The 17,589-nt window shown below is 41.0% G+C and overlaps 1 long non-coding RNA gene across 1 annotated transcript in view; it reads left to right on the top strand.

Moving 5' to 3' along the window:
* The first annotated feature begins 2,428 nt into the window (after positions 1-2,428).
* The window catches only part of LOC149870533 (uncharacterized), a 106,825-nt gene continuing 91,664 nt past the window's right edge, over positions 2,429-17,589 (top strand). The window contains exon 1 of the long non-coding RNA XR_016440456.1: positions 2,429-2,558. This is a non-coding gene — a long non-coding RNA (uncharacterized LOC149870533). The remainder of the gene's footprint in view (positions 2,559-17,589) is intronic.

Below are 17,589 nucleotides of genomic sequence, written 5' to 3'. Positions count from 1 at the left end.
AAATAATTCTCTGGGAACTCTGAAATGGAGTGGATGTATTAGACAAAACAAACAATAACTCCTATTTGACTTGGTCTTCCAAAAAAGTTTTACCTCAGTTTTGTCCTACAAATTCATCACAATGTCTTCTGGTTCTCATAGTGCAATTTTTGGATAGTTATTAATTTAACTTATTGTGTAGCTGCTCTAAGCCACTATTTTGATTCAAGCTTGAGAGCTTTCTTGGTTGATTCCTTAACTGTGTATGTCTACTTAGCAACTTATTTCTGATAGGTTTAAATCATAAACAGGACAATTTTAAAAGGTATAATAATTTAACGGTGCCTTGACTAATCCAGGGATAGAGCAACATGCTTCCACAGAGGGATCTACAAAGACACACACGAGTAACTTTAATTATATAGATGTTCCAGCATGTTCATTTATTGTGACAGAACAGTGCTAACACTTGGCACCTGCTCCCTCATAAAGCAACTTGCAGTAATGGGGCTATAAGTAACTCAACTTTGACATGACACACTGCCTAAAATACCACCAAGAGTTTTATCAGTAGTAATGCTTCCATCGCTGTTACTGTTGGAGGAACTGCATCCAGATTATTAATGGATAGTTTTTCATAGAAGAGTGTAATTAATATACAGGTAGGCCAACAAAGATAGGGTAGTGGGTGCAACAAGTTAATACAAGAACCATGAAGATGGGCTCAAGATGACATTACATTCAACCATTCGGAGCCATACGGAAAAAAATCAAGGTTTCTGAGAAAGACAGTTAAATAAGGGGGATTCTTCTGAACAAGAAGAAACTCATTCAAAGATGCATGTTCTGCATTATCATACGAGAGCCATTTTCCCCATTTTACCATATTGGACACTTATTTCCTCTACTTGGCAGGAGTTGAACATACTGCAAAGGTACACTGCATCGATCAGCTTCATGAAGGCAACATTGTCATAAATTATCTGCATTCGTTCTCTTTCACCTGCAGGCTGAAACTGCCCAGAGAAACCTATGAAGTGTATGTACAGCTGAGTTTCAGCTGCCTTTTTCCAGCTCCATCTGCTTATTAATTTAGTTCTTACTCACTTACAGAATACTTAGATAGCAAGCTATGGAAACCACCGCAGCAAAGTTGTGTTAGCACTTTACTGGTATTAAAGGGGGAGAAAGGGGAATAAAAAGTATGCAAAAATCTGTTACTCTTGCTCTCTCTGTGTTTATTTATTTTGGATCCATTGGACTAGACCGCAACTAAAACTTTATGGACCTAATAAAATTCCCAACATTCTCAGACATGAGTCGTGATGTTTATATATTAGGCAGAATACAAAGGTGTATTTATGAGGAGAATGGAAGTACTTTGAGATGCCTAAGCTCAGGCAAGGCATAAAGTACATATAAAAATGCTTAAAAATTCAGAGCAGGTACAACTAGGCTAATCAGAGTTCTTCCTATCTGGGGAATGTGAAGGTAGATTGTAAAAGCACCTCAATGACCTAATCCAGAAATTATACGTAGGTTACCTTAGAACCGTGAACTTTTCTTACACGGGTGAATAAGAAAACTGTTCCTTGATGTTGTTGATTTGATTCTGCTTTGGCTTCATGTTAAAAAAAATTATGTAGGTAGTGGGAAATATAAAGTATTAATAGAGAAAGAGAACACCAATAAGCATCTCTTATCCTTCCCGTAAAACATGTAATATCCCCAGGTTCAATAAGCAAGATATATTGTCTGGCTGCAGAAGAGGGATAATGCTTTTGGCGATGGATGAGCCTTTTCCATCTTTTTAAATATGAAAGAACTGGAGGGAATATGTAGTGGGATTTATTTTTGCCAGAAGCAAATAAACACTTCTATCAATATGTCGGTAATCTTACCTCCCAGACTATTCTCCCCCCACCCAAAAAACCCCCAGATTGAATGTGCATTCTCCTCCTGTCACGCATGATTTTTTTACTGATTTCAGCATTAACTTTTTTGGATACTTCCTGTCACTGCAAGACCTCTCTTTCTCCCTCCTTATGCCCCCAACAAGTTCAGCATACGTTTCCAATTTAGATTATGTTCCCAGCAGATGTTGCAGGAGGTTGAGGCCTTGCCTTCTCTTTCATTAAAAAGGCACTTGTAATACATTTTATTGTCTTGGTTGGAAGAAAGCATGTCTTGTGATGTTAAAAAAATTGGTCAGTGTTATTATTTCATAATCTCATTTTTTTTAATTTTTAAAAAAAGTGGTTAACAAGGAAGAATCAGGAAAGAAAGTTTGCATTTAACGTATCCCTAAAGGAATGTCATTAAATATTCCTCAAAGGGGTAATATAGAAGGGGAGATATAATTTTTATGGGGAAACTTTTACATTCTAACACACAGTCAACCTAAGAAACACATTTTAATCTCCTATAATGTGCATGTGATGATTCAGAAACATTTGCTCGTTTGGTGCTAATATGGAATTCTGTGCTTTACTGTGGCTGTTTCATCGGAAGTTTTGAAATTTTGATTCTGAAGACACAACTTTCATATTCCAACCTGATCCAAAGGTCTAAGCTCAAAGGTAAGAATACTACCTCTCTTTTCTTTCATGACTCCCGTATTATGTTTCACTTGGCCAGTCGTGGTATGTGGAATTCTTGTGCAGATAAACAGTGTGCCCAATTGTCAATCTGTAATAAAGAATGATAATGCTTATTGCTACTGCTTGTAACATCCTTTACATAGCCTGCCAACTTATCAAATAAGAGCCAAGGTTTGGCAAGTTTGCTTTAACTTGCTATGTTTCTGTTTATGGTATTCATTTATGTGATAGAATCCAGATAAGACATGAGTGGGAACTAATGGGTGAATGGTACTGGAAGAAAATCCTGGGTCAGTCATCCTAGATTTTCTGATCTTTGACTTAGAACAAATAAATGCAATGATGGACTAAGGCTGCAGACATCAGTAGGCATAAGGTCAGGGAAAGTCTTGACCTGCTCTCTTTGTTTTGACAGACACAGCCAATGCAGACACCATGGGTTCAATCCTTCCCTCCTGCCCTGGTTGCTTTCTGCTATGTAGGTAGTGCAAAATACCCACAGTGCTCCCTGTAAAATGCATGAAAGTTTGGTGGAGAGGGGAGATTGCAGCCCCTGTGTGGCTTAAATTAGTGAGAATAGAAAGGTAGATTAGAGCCCCTTTCCATTCCCCCACACTTATTCTCCTTAGCTCCAGTAAACACACTCTGCATAGCTGAGGATTAAGTCTTAAATGCCCAACTATGAAAAATATAATGTGTTAAATGCAGACTGCAGTACCATTGCTTTTACCCTGTGGTAGAAGAGCAGTCAAAGCACACAGAACACAATATTTGTTCGCTGAATTTATCAGGCAGCTCTAATCCTCCACAATGCAAATCTAGCAGATGTGAACTTATCCAAAGAGGACAATATACAACATTCATGCTCCTGTTTTCTTAATTTTCATCTTGTAAACAGGAAACTGACCGTGTAAAAAATAAAATAAAATAATTGGAAACTCTACATGAAAGAAAGCCAACATCAGAAAAGGATATAAGATGGTTTCCTGTAAAACAAACTTGTGCTCCCCATAAAAAATATTGTTGCTATTTTACATGATGTTCCTAGTGTCATAGCGTAATTTCTCAGCATCTGATCTCGCAAATGTACTGCTGGGCATAGCAGTCCCCTCAACTCCCCCCAAAAAGATACTTATCTCATTGTTATGTCAAAACTAGGAACAGAATGAGGTTATAACCTACAGCAAAACACATACACATAACAAGGAATCACCAGAGCTGCCAAAAAACCAACACCGTAGAAAGAAGATTAAGCCTAATGAAATGGACAACAAACCACAAGTTTCATTCAGAGAGCTTGTTTCCATCAGAGCTAGATTTTATCATCCTATTATTTCTTCCTGTATTATGGAGACAGTCATGTTACACTAAAACATAGGTATGTCCAGAGCCAGAAGCGATGGCCCGTCAAAACTTAAAGCTATGACACGGAGACCGATAGATTTATTTGTATCTCATCATCTGTTCCTAACCACATAAATCCAGCCAGTGGCTATCTCGCTGGATTTCCTCATTTTCTGTTAATTTATCTATCTCCCTGTTGAACTGATGTAAGTACTTTGTATTGCTGACTTTGGCAGTTTGTTCCATATTCTAAAAAGATTTTGTGTAACAGAAATTCAGCCTGAATTATAGCTGGGATTGGTTCTACCTTCATCTCAATTCATAGTCCATTGATTTTTAATTAGCTACAATAACTTCCTTTTTTACACCTGTCCTTAATAGTAAGTTTCTACTGGTAAGTAAGAATATGAAGCCAATGAGCATCTTTTTGCCTGGCCAGTGAAATCCTCTGATCAGATTTATTTTTGAAGTTTTCTTTTTCCCCAGATGAGTTTACAAGTTTGCTTAACTAATTAGGATTTTCCAGTTTGCATATGAGCAATTAGTACTCAGTTCCTTTCTATGCCAAAGCTGAGTTCACCACAGGAACTAAGGAACAGCTCATATGCTATATTTGTGCCTTCTCTATGCTGGGGTGCCCAGAAATTCTTTGGTACCCACTTTTCTTTTTAGTACCGCCTGAAGGCTACCTTAGCTGGCATCTGATTGTTTATGGCTCCCAAGAACCCATAGTGACAGCACAAAATGTCAGATTGTAGCAGACTCTTCTTCTGGCCCGAGGAACACTCCTAGCACATTCTACACAGGTCAAGGGTGGTCGCTACAGAAGGTAAATTTACTAGGAATAAATCCCCATTATAGAAATGACTGCATTTCATAGCCACCCATTGAAAAGCTTTTCACTATTAGGTACATGGCACTTTTTCAGTCCATCTCATGATCAAAAACACTAGCCCCAAACTGAAGTTTATTGTCTTACAATTAGAGGGGATCCAATGAAACATGGTGTCAATGGAATTTGTTGATTTGCCAAAACTGAAATGCTTAACTATGACGGTTTGGTCTTGATGAAGCCCTGACAACACAGACAGACTTCTGTCAGAAAAACTGCCCAGTGGCTTAACAGCTCACCAACCAAGGGCCTCAGTAACTGTGGCTCCTAGAGTTTACAGTGTCCAGGCTGTTTACTAGACATCTTGGGAATCAGGGACAGGTAGATGGCTGCAGACCAAGGGTTTCATTTTCTCTCATGGAGAATTTCACTTATCTTAATTTCCTAACACAGTCTAACACACTTTTCTACACACTTCCCTAACAAACTAATTTCCTAACCCCTTTTTATGAAAGAACATTATCCACAAGGTAGGGGGTAAAAGCTTGAGGAAGAGTTGCAACTCTTGTTCAAACTTTTAATCCTTGCTTTATGGATTACATTCTCTCATAAAACGGGATTAGGAAATTCGAAATGTTAGAAAATTAGTTTGTTAGGAAAGTGCTAGAAAATTAAGAGGCATATTGTTAGATTTTCAAAAAGGTTGAGCCAATTTGGATATCACAGAGCCAGCAGAATACAAATAGAAATGGAAAACCACTAAATATCATAGCTGAGATTCAAAGGCATAAATCCATACTTACCAAGAAACAGAACCTTTGCTAACATCATCTTTAGCAGAAACAGAATGTGTTGAAGTATATAAATAAAACAGCAAATGATACTAATTTAAATTGTGGCTTTTGCACATCTAAGAGTTTTTCATAATGTCCAGACTGTTAAAACTTAACTGTTAATCTTGAATCTCTGAATCTTTTAAAATTCTCTCAATGGAAACTTATAGGGCCAGATCCACACAGATCACTTAGGGTGTCTATACATGTTCTCTGAGGTAGGGGGAGCAGGTGTTTTATTTAGAGCAGCTCCTGGACAGCCGCTCTAATTAAAATGCCACAGCATCATGTGCATTAAGTGTCCTGTGTTTCAAAATGGCTATGGAGGCACTTCAACTGAAGCTTATTTAATGAGTTTTAGTTAAAGTCCCCCCACAGCCATTTTGAAATATGGGACACTTAATACACGTGGACTAGGGACACACGTTTTAAAAGCCCTAGCTTGAATTGATTCAATCTTTGCAGGTTAGTCTAACCTGGCTAGGCTAAATCAGTTTGTAACCCAGACAGGCATCCCAGAAATTCACAGACATGCCTGCAGTGGCTCAGGCTAGAAGTAGGTGGCACTAGAGCAGCCCTCTCTTTGCTTCCACAGGGCTGAGCTGAGAGGGGCGTGGCCAGGCTCTGGCAGGATGCTCTGATTATTCCCCCTTTCTTCTGCCTCCGCCCTCCCAGCTGTGGGGCAGGGAATATTTATCACCCTTAACTCTGTCTTTATCAACTTGTTAAGAAAACAAAGCCTCTCTCCATTAATTAATGGAGCTTTTCTTAAACAGCTGTTCCAAGGAAGGAAATTAAGCTACCTGTCGATCAGCTCCAAAAAACCTGTTTGCCTCTGTCCTGTCCCACAGGACAGAACTTAGCCGGCATGTGGGATGCTAGCTAATGCTGAGGTGTCTGCATAAGTCAGAGGAGAGGGGGAAATAATCCCTACTTAGCAGGGAAAAGCCAGGCAGATGGACTGTGCCTGCAAGTCTGTGCCAAACTCCAGCCAGGGAGCAGAGGGGAGAGGCCAGCCCTGGAGTTGAAGAGAGAGTTCTGCTCAGCCCAGAGAACATGCCGGGATGATGAGAGTGTCTGGTTTATCTTAAACCACCTAGGGGTCTGAGACAGATGTTGCAAAAACCAGTTTGAGCCAAATCAGTTAAGCCTGATATTACATTCAACCAGGTTTATCTCAAACCAGTTTCAGCTATTTTCAAACTCATTTATGTGCATTGAACATTTGTTCTGTTACAGGTTTAAACCAGTTTCTGATCACTTAAACCAGGTTATGTGTAATGTCTGGCCCAACCATGGCTGTGAGGCATGCTGAAGCATTCTAATTAGATTAATATAGAAGACTTGATTAATCAAGTCTGCTCTGATGTGTTCTAATTAAAATGTGTCAGAGCATGTGTATAGGCAGCCTTAGGCATCTAAATGAGATACAGGCAGATTGGTGCTAGAGAGATGCCTAAACTCCACCCAAGTCCAGGGAGAGGCCCAGTCTGTCAGACATACCTTATCCACACTGATAGCATTGAGTCCAGCACAAAGCACAGTAGCCATACTTATAGGGATGGTGCTACATTTTTCCTTATAGCCTACTCGTTAGACACTGACCCTGGAAATGGAAGACCTGAGTTTTAGGCTCTTCTCAGCCTGAGTGAGGTTCAAACCTACATCTTCCATCCTTTAGGCAACTGCCCAAACCACCAGACTCAATAGAATTCAAGAGTCTAGGAGCCATAACTAGAAAAAATTAAGAGGAGCCTGATTCTGTAGTCCAGGGGCTACAGCATTCAACTGGAAGGGTAGGGGGTGTTCTAGTCCCTGCTCCCAAAGTTATTTCTGCTTTTAACCAAAGATTGTCTAATGTAAAATATAGAAGCCATTCTAAGACCAGGGACCAGAAATCAGGATTTCCCCTTCCTCAGTGAGTGCCCTCATCCCTGGGCTACAAAGTCTCCCCTTCCGGCCTTATGACTCTTGCATTCCTTTCTCTCCAGTGACCCAGTTTTAGCGGGAGTGCTCAAAGACATTCCCACCCAAACTATTCTATAGTGTGATAATCAGGGCACTCTCCTGTGGGTGGGTTTGCAGCCCTTCAAACTGTGGAGGGCCTAGAACCCAAGTCTATAATTCCAGGGTAAGTGCTTTGACCACCAGACAATTACGCAGGTAGTGAATGGCACCATAACACTGAATTAGGCATTTTCTCTCAGAAGAGAAACTTGGCATTCCCAAGAGTCAGCAGTTCAGGCACATCCCTCTTCTTAGTATTTCCTGCTGGCTACCTCATGTTCCCTCCAGGTTCTCTGACTTACCTTTTCAGGGCACCTAACTCTTCTTCATTCCCCATATACAGAGTCTGTCCATGAATCACTCTTCAGATCTGATTTGCCCCACTGACTGCATGGGGATCCCAGGCATATAATCCTGTCCATATAGATTGCCCTCTTGGGGACAGGAAGCAGATGTTCAGGTGTTGCAACTTCTAAGTGGAAGCACCTTAGTGAGTAGCCTGAATATTCCCATATATATAAAAAATTTAATGGACAAAGGCTTGAAAGAATGCTAAACAAGAAAGAGTACCCAGTAAAAGGTGTGCATCCATCAGATTTGTTACATTTCACAATGGCTCACTGGCAGTTTCCTGGTCACTTGGAAACACTGAATCTGCTACATTCTTATGTATACAATAGAAACCAATTTCTTCACAGGGTTAGGCTCCTAACAGCCCTGCAAAGATAAGGGCTTGCAAACTAACCTGGGGATGTACATAGATAGCTGTGAAGGACCCTGGAGATGCACCAGCTGTTTGCTTCAAAAGGCACCACCTCTCCAAGCAGCTGGGCAGGACTGCAGCTGTGTTGCAGCCAATCAGAAAATTGGCACCCTTTGAAGTAACAGCCACAGCAAGCAGCTGCGTGACTCATTCTTAATTTGGCAACCTGCTGTGACCTAAGTGGATTGTGAATTACCTTGCTACAAAAAACAATCTGGGCTGGGACTATAATTTGGTGTTTGGACAGTAATCTGGACTCAGTTCAGTGGTTTGTAGGTGGGGCTGAGCCTACTGTGCTTTTTCACCATGGTGGAGATAGTACAGGTGTCCATTTGTCCACTACTGGCAATTACATTATATGATTAGTTGCCTTAATCACAATATTGCTTCTTCTTCCCAACTGGATAATTCCCAAGCCACAAAAAGCATTCAAGAAAGTTCTGTGAATATTTTTCAGTACAAATCCTCTTGCTGAAACATATTCACACATGCAAATCTGGTGAATCTCAGTGAAATCCCTTTTCAAGAGCGTACACGGCATAGGAATATTTCACAGATATGTATTTTCATGCAAATCCATGTGTGAAAGATTCCTATTCCATGTACATTCTTGAGAAGTGACTTCTCTGAGACTCATTTGCCCTCTGGCAAGAATATCAATATCTCAGTAGAAGCTTCAGGTTAAAACAGAAGTTCCTTCTATAGCCCACCAATGGCACTCCTGGAGTGGAGAGAGAAGCTAAGTGCTTTGCATTTTAAAAGCTTCTAAGCAAATGGCACTGATCCTTGTTCTGAAATCAAACTCAGATCTTCCTCATTTTGAGCACTATATGGGACACAGGCACATATGATATGAGAAAATGAATGTGTTGTGTAGTGTAAAATGATACAATTTTGACAGAGTGATTTGTTGAATACTTTCTCAGCCTACACAAATGAGCCGGTTAAATGGATGGAGGACTGTTTTATTCAGTTTTGCCAGTGGCATTTCTGCTTGATATTCTACAGAGTGGTTTTATTAGTATTGAACTGCACTGCTAACCAGATTAATACAAATAAATTGCCCGTAAATTTGTCAAAATATTATTGCCCACTAGTTTTGAAGAGCATTATTGCTTTCTCAGCATGGGTTTCAGAACAAGAAGTAGCTTAAAGCGTTAATTATATCTCTTTAAAATCTATATTGTTTTGTCTTATTTTATAACGTGCATTATAATATTGCCCACAAGAAATACGTTTTTAATCATATTGGACACATACACACATGCCCAACACCTGCTCGTGTGTCAGAGCAAACTCAATTAATCAAGTCTACTGGAGCATGCTAATTAGCATGCACCAGCAGCCTCAGTGTCATGTGTATTCATCATCCCCCCCACTTCAAAATGCCGGTGGGAGCATTTTAACTAAAGCTCATTGAACAAAAGTAGGCTTCCAGATGTGTGCTCAGCTTTTTTGAAAATTAGACCATTTATTTACATGCCTAAATATGGACTTCACTTCTGATGCCCTTTTCTTCCAGGGCCAAAGACATGTAAAAATCCTTTACAGTACACCACAATACTGACTTGTTGATTCATTGTCTCTCTGAAATATAATCAGATTTAGTCAAATAACTGACCTAAGCTTCTGTTGCCTTCTTATCATCAAACTGAAAATTCTTGAAGGGACGAGCAAGATAAAACCAGCCAAACCAAAAACCCAAACAGAACTGTAATGGAAAGATGGGGCAATTTGGAGAGCCAGACTCAGTTCAGGCCAGATTTCGAAAGGAATCTAAAGACGCCTAAAATTGTCTACAGATAAGTTCCTGATGTCCGTGCATCTAGTTGCTCATTCCTCAGTTCTCAAGGATTGAGTCTTCTAAAATATTTTGGCATCTAAAACCTTTAGGCACACTGATTTCGAATGGAGTTAGGCACTTAATTATTTTAGGGATCTGGATATTGGTGTGTCAGTTCCTCATCTGTAACTGGAAACAATTGTGCATCTGTACTCCACAGAATCTGTTTTGAGGAAAATGCATTAAATATTGTGAGGTACTCAGCTACTAAGGCTATGAGGGCTACATTAATATCCTATGGGGAAGAAATGAAGGGATGTTACATAAAGGAGAAGGGGGGGGTACAACTACATATACCATTAGGGGGCAGCATTAAATGGTGGAGCTTATTGCTCTGTAGTTTATTCTTCCCAGGAAACTGCATGTGCACCTGGACCGCAGCACACTAAGCTGGGTTGCAGCAGCCCCAGCTGGCAGGGTGCCCAGGGGGTCCCCCTGCGAGCCCAGGGCAGCTCTGACTAGGCTCAAAGTGCTGCAGAGGGACTGGCTGGGGCACAAGGGTGTTTCAGTGTGGCGGCTAGCAGGCAGGCAGCCCCTACACTGACAAACCCTCATGCCCCAGCCAGCTGGGCAGCATCTACATGTATGCTACACATGAAAAAACTCTGCAGAGGATAGGACAGGGCTGGTTTTTACAAATCCTACCCTGCTGTGGAATTTATTAGTTTCATGCACTGTAATAGGGACGTACATGTAGAGGCTGAGGCATTTACTGCACGTTAATTAGTCAACTGCGCAGTAAACATTTTGTGTCGATGGGCCCAGGGAGTACCAAAGTGATCGATATTTTAAATCCTGCAAGCAGCAGAGAAGCATGAAAACTCTTGTTTGCCTTCTTGTAGCCTAAACCTTACACAAGTAAAATTCACATGGAAGAAATATTCCATGTAAAATAAGGATGGCAGAATCTGGCCCTAAGTTAGTTATTTTGAAATTCAGCTGCTGAGGTCTTCTCTAGTGCTATTTTTCCTTAGAGGCTTATGAACAAATGCCTGAAAAAACAAATTGTCTCTACCACAGATTGGAAAAAGATGAACAATGAAAACAAAAAATTCAGACCAGATCTACTTGTAAAAAAGTATACATGATGTATGGAGACCAATGGACCATAACAAGAAACAATTCTTTTGCTATGTGCCATTGGCTCAAGACCTGACAACCAACCATCTAAATCCACTGGCAATTTGTAAAAGCTAGTGTTATGAGCTAATGGTACCAGGAACCTTATTCATCTCCTTAGCTGGCTGTTACAGCAGAGAAACATACTGGAAACCATTTACTGCAAAGTAACAGAACATGTGGATTGTCAGAGAAAAAGTCCTGAGTGAACAGAATGTAGCAGAGAAAATAACTTTCAAACACCCCATTTTCAAGACAGTTAGTGTGCTGTATTTTGAAACTGTCAGATTTGTGTTGTTGTTTAAATTTTCTTCCATCTTCAACCAGAACATTTAATATTTGAAGCCAAAATGAAAGTGTGCAGCAGCAGTTTGCTGTGTCTTGCCTAGAGCACCGGCAGAATATTGAGCGTTCTGTACCTTGGAGCGTCTGGCACATGCTTACTATACTGAAACATTTATAGGCCTCTCTTCTCTATTAAGAAACACAGTATGAGCATTAGACAAGAAATGACATACTCATTTACTGCATTTTTTATGCGGGGGAAAGTCCCTTTATTCACTGCTGAAATAATTTATTTATGTCTGATCCAGAGATAGACAAGATACCAAATGCAATTGCTCCACCTCATCTCTTTCCCTTTTCATATTATTTCAGGAATATTTGTAATCAAGTTATCTTCCTCAGTTCAGGAACTCATAAAAATATATGAGACACACCACAAACTAAATATGGCAACCATATGGTATTCAGTTTTACCATTGCTAATCAGGCATAAGCATACAATTTTCTGTTTACTTTGGAATACTTTTTGGTAATTTAACAACACCTGATACGTACTGTTTTTGCAAGCAAAAGTTAATCCCACACTGAGACCCTTGCACAAGTGTATGTATTATGAGTGTGTGTGTGAGAGAGTGAGTGAGAGAGAGAGAGAGAGAGAGAGAGAGAGAGATCTTTCAGCATGTGGTTCAATTACTGTGAACAGGGCCACTGGGGATGCACTGCAGGAGTGCAGTTTGGGAATGTACGAGAGTTGTGTGAGGTGCTGATGTATTTTGCTGAGATTATATTGATACATGAGATTCTGCTGCTTTGATGAGAAAAAAAATAGCTTTGTGTAGATTTAGCCAACAATGTTCTTACTTCCCCGAAAAGAAAGTTTCCTCTGGTCCTGCAATCTGTTGCTTGCTAAATCTACAAAGAAAGCCTGGGTAAAAAAAAAAAAGAAAGAAAGAAACTTATAAAAATTATATATTTCAGCCTGTCCATTCGGTCTCTTTTTCTTATTTGGAAACTGCTGTCACCTAATCACCTAACAGTAGAATTAGCCCTTCTGAAAAGTGAATAAATCAGATGGCCTTGGGTCTCTCCTCTTTTGCCAGCTTATTACCTTTTAATAGTCATAGAAAAATCTTTCATTTGGAATTTTGACGTGAACCATGGGGTACTTGAAATAGGATTGTATAGCCATCAGGAAAATGTAACGTGTCCAACCTGTTTGCTGGGGTCGCCTGACCCCAGTTCTCTTTCCTGCTTGGTGCAAGGGGCTGGACCCAACGATCTTCCCAGGTCCCAATCTGTGAACATATGAAACAGACTTGAAAAGCAACCAAGGGCTCAAATATATTTTATGTGAAACAGCATCCTAGTGATCTTTTGTGTATGTTTATCCTAATGATCTTTGTTTTGTCTTTTTTTTTTAAGTGAGGTTAGCATTCAGTCACAAATTCAACAATAGATACTACAGGCTGGTAGCACTGCATACTATTACTGTTGCCGACATTTCTCAATTGTTTATGACTGAGATGACCCTGAACAGTTTGCACTGAAATTTCCAAAGTCAGGAGTTTGTCTGCTTTAGGCTGACTTGAAAATTTCAGTCAAAACAGTCCAGCTGTTTCTAAGAACTAGGTTTGTGAAAATTAAAATGTTTCAGTCCATGCAAAAAATTATGTCTCTTTGTTGGTCAGGTCTACTGTCCCCCTACTTAGGAGGAGCCACTTTGAAATTTGGCAACGTTATAAACCTTCGAAAAAAAGCAGTTTTGCAAAGAAGCTTGTCAAGGTGTCTCAGATAAACTTCCTATTTAACGTTAATTTAATTGTGCAGTAGGATCTTACCGTTTTTATCCAGATTCCAAAAAATTATGCATCCTGCTGTGAGAGACATACAAGGCAGAGCATATGATTTTTGGGATCTGAGATAAAACTTGTCAGGTCCTATTACATGTCTGCCAGCATGGGGAACTAAGGAACATGTGTCTGCATCCCAGGCTCCCTGCACTCCAAGAGCTTTAAAGGACTCTGCAGGAAGTGCAGCGTCATAGACCAGTTCCCAGTGCTGCTCTTTCTGCAGAGCCCTTTCATCTTGCTGGTGCACAGGAAGCTCAAGATCATGAGTTGCTCCCCCAGCTCAGGCTCCTCACATGCCAAGACACTATGGGAAGCACAGCATTTGGGACTAGTCCCCAGTGCCACATTTCCTGCAGCTTCCTGTTATCTTCCCAGCACGCATGCAGCTAGACTGTATGAGTACCTTTTAAAGGTCCTGGTGTACAGAAAGCCTAAGTTCAGGGAACAGAATCCCATATACTAACATGTTCACAGGGGCAGCCCAGCATGTGAAAGCAGCTTCCTTCACACCATCTTAACTGCCTTCAAAGTAAATTGTGATATGAACCAGCCACAAAGATGTTTTACATTAAATGTTCTACTTCTATGCCTTTTTTTCCTGTATTATACCCAAACCTGATTTTTTCTTTGGCTGTCCCCACCATTTCATCCCTTTGTAGTTGTGGCTCTTTCTTTCTGTTCCTTGGTATTTGTCACAGCCAAAATCTCATTGTTCAACCAATACTTGGCTTTCCTGATCCCATACTTCTCATCCAAATCCCAGTCTAGCCCACTGAAGCAACTAGCTCCAGACTCCGCTCCCAATGACTTAGCCAACTCCCAGTCTTCTCTCCCTCCTATTTCCATTTCCTTTCCCTCCTCACACTCCTCATTCTTGTCCTCTGTAATCTCTTCTCCCAGACTCCTTCATAACGAATCTCTAAATACCACAGATGTTGTTACTGTTTTGATGGCTGAAATATGTACAGCCCCATTTTAGCTCTTCCAGCCCAAAATTACCCCTGTGGTTTTCAAATTAGGGAGATGTTTTAATCCCTATCCAGGTAAAAAGGGAAAATGTCTTCTGTCCATTTCTGTGAGAGGCCCATGCAAAATTCATTGTGGGATCTCAAGGAGAATCCAGAAAGCTTGGTGAGCTGCAGGCAGAGTTGTACAAACTAAGAAAACAAAACATTTTACCAATGTGACCTGTGATTCATTATCTGGATATACTTATATTCACCAGAAAAGCATTCTTCTATGAATATATCAGTCCCCTGAGACTTCCAGAACAGTGAAGGATGTAGAAAGGAAAGCTATTTCAGAACCTCAAAGCATATTTTTGGGATTAAATAAACTTCACCCCATCTTCATAATATAAACATTTTTTTTTGTTTTGTGGTGGTAAAGTTTGTTCCAGTAAAATGTAAGAATAGAGGTAAAAGCATGGTCCAAATTTGTGCTGAAAGAAGAGACACCCCAGTGGAAAGAAGAGAGTAAAGGTGGCCTTCAAAGGAAAGCACGATGATGTGTAATTTCAAGGGTGGTGGGACAGAAGGATTGATTAACATAGGAGAAGAAACTAGTGGATTTCTTGGAGGGAGGGGGGGAAGAATGTTGGATTGACGCATTTTTGAAGGAAGATTATATTAATCAGTAAATGCCAAATAACTGACAAAGATGGAAGCATTTCAACTGAATAAAAATTTTTGCAACGTATCACTGACTTTTGTTTTATATTGTCAAAGTTTTGACTCCTTGAAACTCAATTTATTTAGAAATAGATGAAGGTTTTCTTGTCCAAGTTGCTGGGCTTCCAACATGTCTTTGGAGCTGTTATTCACCTTTTAAAATAATTGAGGATGATCAGCATTATCCTTTTAGGTATGTCATTTTATTTCCCATCCATGGGCCAAGTTCTAGCTAGTGAGATGAAGCTGACATATGTATTAGCTGGTCTCATATTTCAACCTTCTCTACATTCCTTTCTATTAACATCTTTGCTTACACTGGTTCTGACAATACTTCCAAATCAAATGCCTTCCATAGATGTCAACAATGTGTTATTACACCAATTTATTTTCAACCATTAATTAATTCATACAAAATATGTTAAATACAAATGAGAGGACTGATCATCAGTCAGTGAGATGTGCAGTATAAGCTGTTCCACAGCTCAGTAACTTGGCCCAAATTGATCCCTGGTACAACTGAATTCCTGTCAGTAGAGTTAAACCACTGAATTTGACTGATTGCTTTTTGGCATAGGTTTCGCAAGCAAATGAGTTTGAACCAATTTCACAGATGATACTTTATGCGACTCTGTGGGTGCTGACAGATGTGTAACTCCCTGCTCTAACTCATGGCACTCCGCAGTCAGCGCCATGAGTTACAACAACCCCCGCTGACCCAGCAGACATTCACTGTTTGACCAGGGAGGTGGGTTGTTGTAACTTATGGCGCTGACTGTGAAGCGCTATGAGTTACACATCTGTCAGCACCCACAGAGTCTCATAAAGTATCATCTATGAAATTGATTCAAACTCATTTGCTTGTGAAATTATAGCTCTCTCCACTCCCTCATCCCTCCCATCCTGCAGACAGCACCAGAGGTGCACACATGCAGGAACAAACAAAAGTTAATGAAGGCATTCTGCTTTGGAATGCCCTCACCAAAGGGGGCTCCCAGCTGTGGGAGCCTGCTTCTTGTCAATGAAGGGGGAGCCCAGGAGCCCAGTCAGGCTTCTCCTACACTGGCAATAAGGCAAAATTGAATCTAATGTACAATATCACAATCACTTTTCCTGCCATGCATGTGTGGCATTGCCGGAGGTGCAATTGTGTGGATCATGTATTAAATCAGTGGTGGGCAAAATATAGCCTGCTGGCCAGATCCAGCCTGTGGGCAGGCAGTGGCTCTGGGCACAGGGTGGGGGTATGCTACAGCTGCAGGAGGGTCCAGACTTCCATTCTGGTTACAATCCCCAGCTGTACCATGCCCTGTCCCACCCCTACACCCAGTGGTGATGTGTAAAGGGTGCATGGGGGTGTACATGCACCCCCTGAGAGCACTGGTGTACCCCCTGACCAGCCATGCTTGCTGCTTAGGCAATGGGCAGGGTGGGCAGGTGGGAGCACTGGTGCCCCCCCCCCCCCCCCGCAAGCACTGGCCAGTCACTGAAGCTGCTTCCAGAAGTAACCACAGGCACTCCCAGAAGCAATTGGCCTTCACAGGATCAGCCACGGGGGTCCCCCTGGGCAGCAAGATCGCCCCCCAGGCTGGCAGGATTGGCCATGGGGAGGACAACCCTGGTCAGCAGGACTGGTCGTAGGAGGTGGGGGGCACATGCCCCCCCCCAAATAAGGCAGCACCAGTCACCCATGGATCCCCAGCCCAGAAGCTAATAGCCATGTTTGGTCATCTGTGAACATGACTAGAAGTTGTGGACAGGTTCATGCTTTCACACTGGTTGCAGCTCTGGTAGGGAAGAATAGAGGGAGGTGGGGACAGAGGAAGAGAAAGAGAAAGAGGTGTAGCCCTTGACTGGTCACCAAAACGCAATAAATGTCCTGCCAGTCCAAATAATTGCCCACCCCTGCATTAGACCCAATTGTACCTTTTACTTGCACATGTAGAGGGGGCCTTAGCAATTTACATTTGACTTTGTTGCATTTCATTAGGTTGTTAATAGGCCAATTCCCTAATTAGCAAGATCCTTTTAATCCTGTCCTTCAAAGTGTTTGCAGTTCCTCCTGGTTTTGTGCCAGCTGCACATTTGATCAGTATACTCTCTGGTTTGCTATTTTAGTCCCCTTCTTCTGCTGCAAAAGGTAGCATGACTGCTTTAATAAGAGCGACACAGGCTGGGCTTTGTTGCACCTCAACAATCTCCTGGGAGCTACGGAAGCTTACAAAAAGCTTATAATCAGCTACCCCACAAGTGAACTCTATCAAAGAAGAGCGCACTAAACACCTGACAATAGCTGAGGACTGAGATCTTGGGTGCTATTGTTAAATAGAAATCAAAGTTAAATATAGTATATGGCAATCACCAGGAACACTTTTCTTTCTTTGATTCAGTACTATACCAACTTACTGTTTGCTTTTTTTCAAATCTTCAGTCACCTCCCCAGATCACTTGTCAAATATATTGC

This window comes from Crocodylus siamensis, chromosome 2 (assembly GCF_052110815.1).
Source record: "Crocodylus siamensis isolate JL-2025a chromosome 2, ASM5211081v1, whole genome shotgun sequence".
Lineage (NCBI taxonomy): Eukaryota > Metazoa > Chordata > Crocodylia > Crocodylidae > Crocodylus > Crocodylus siamensis.
This window is presented reverse-complemented; position numbering and strand designations above follow the sequence as displayed.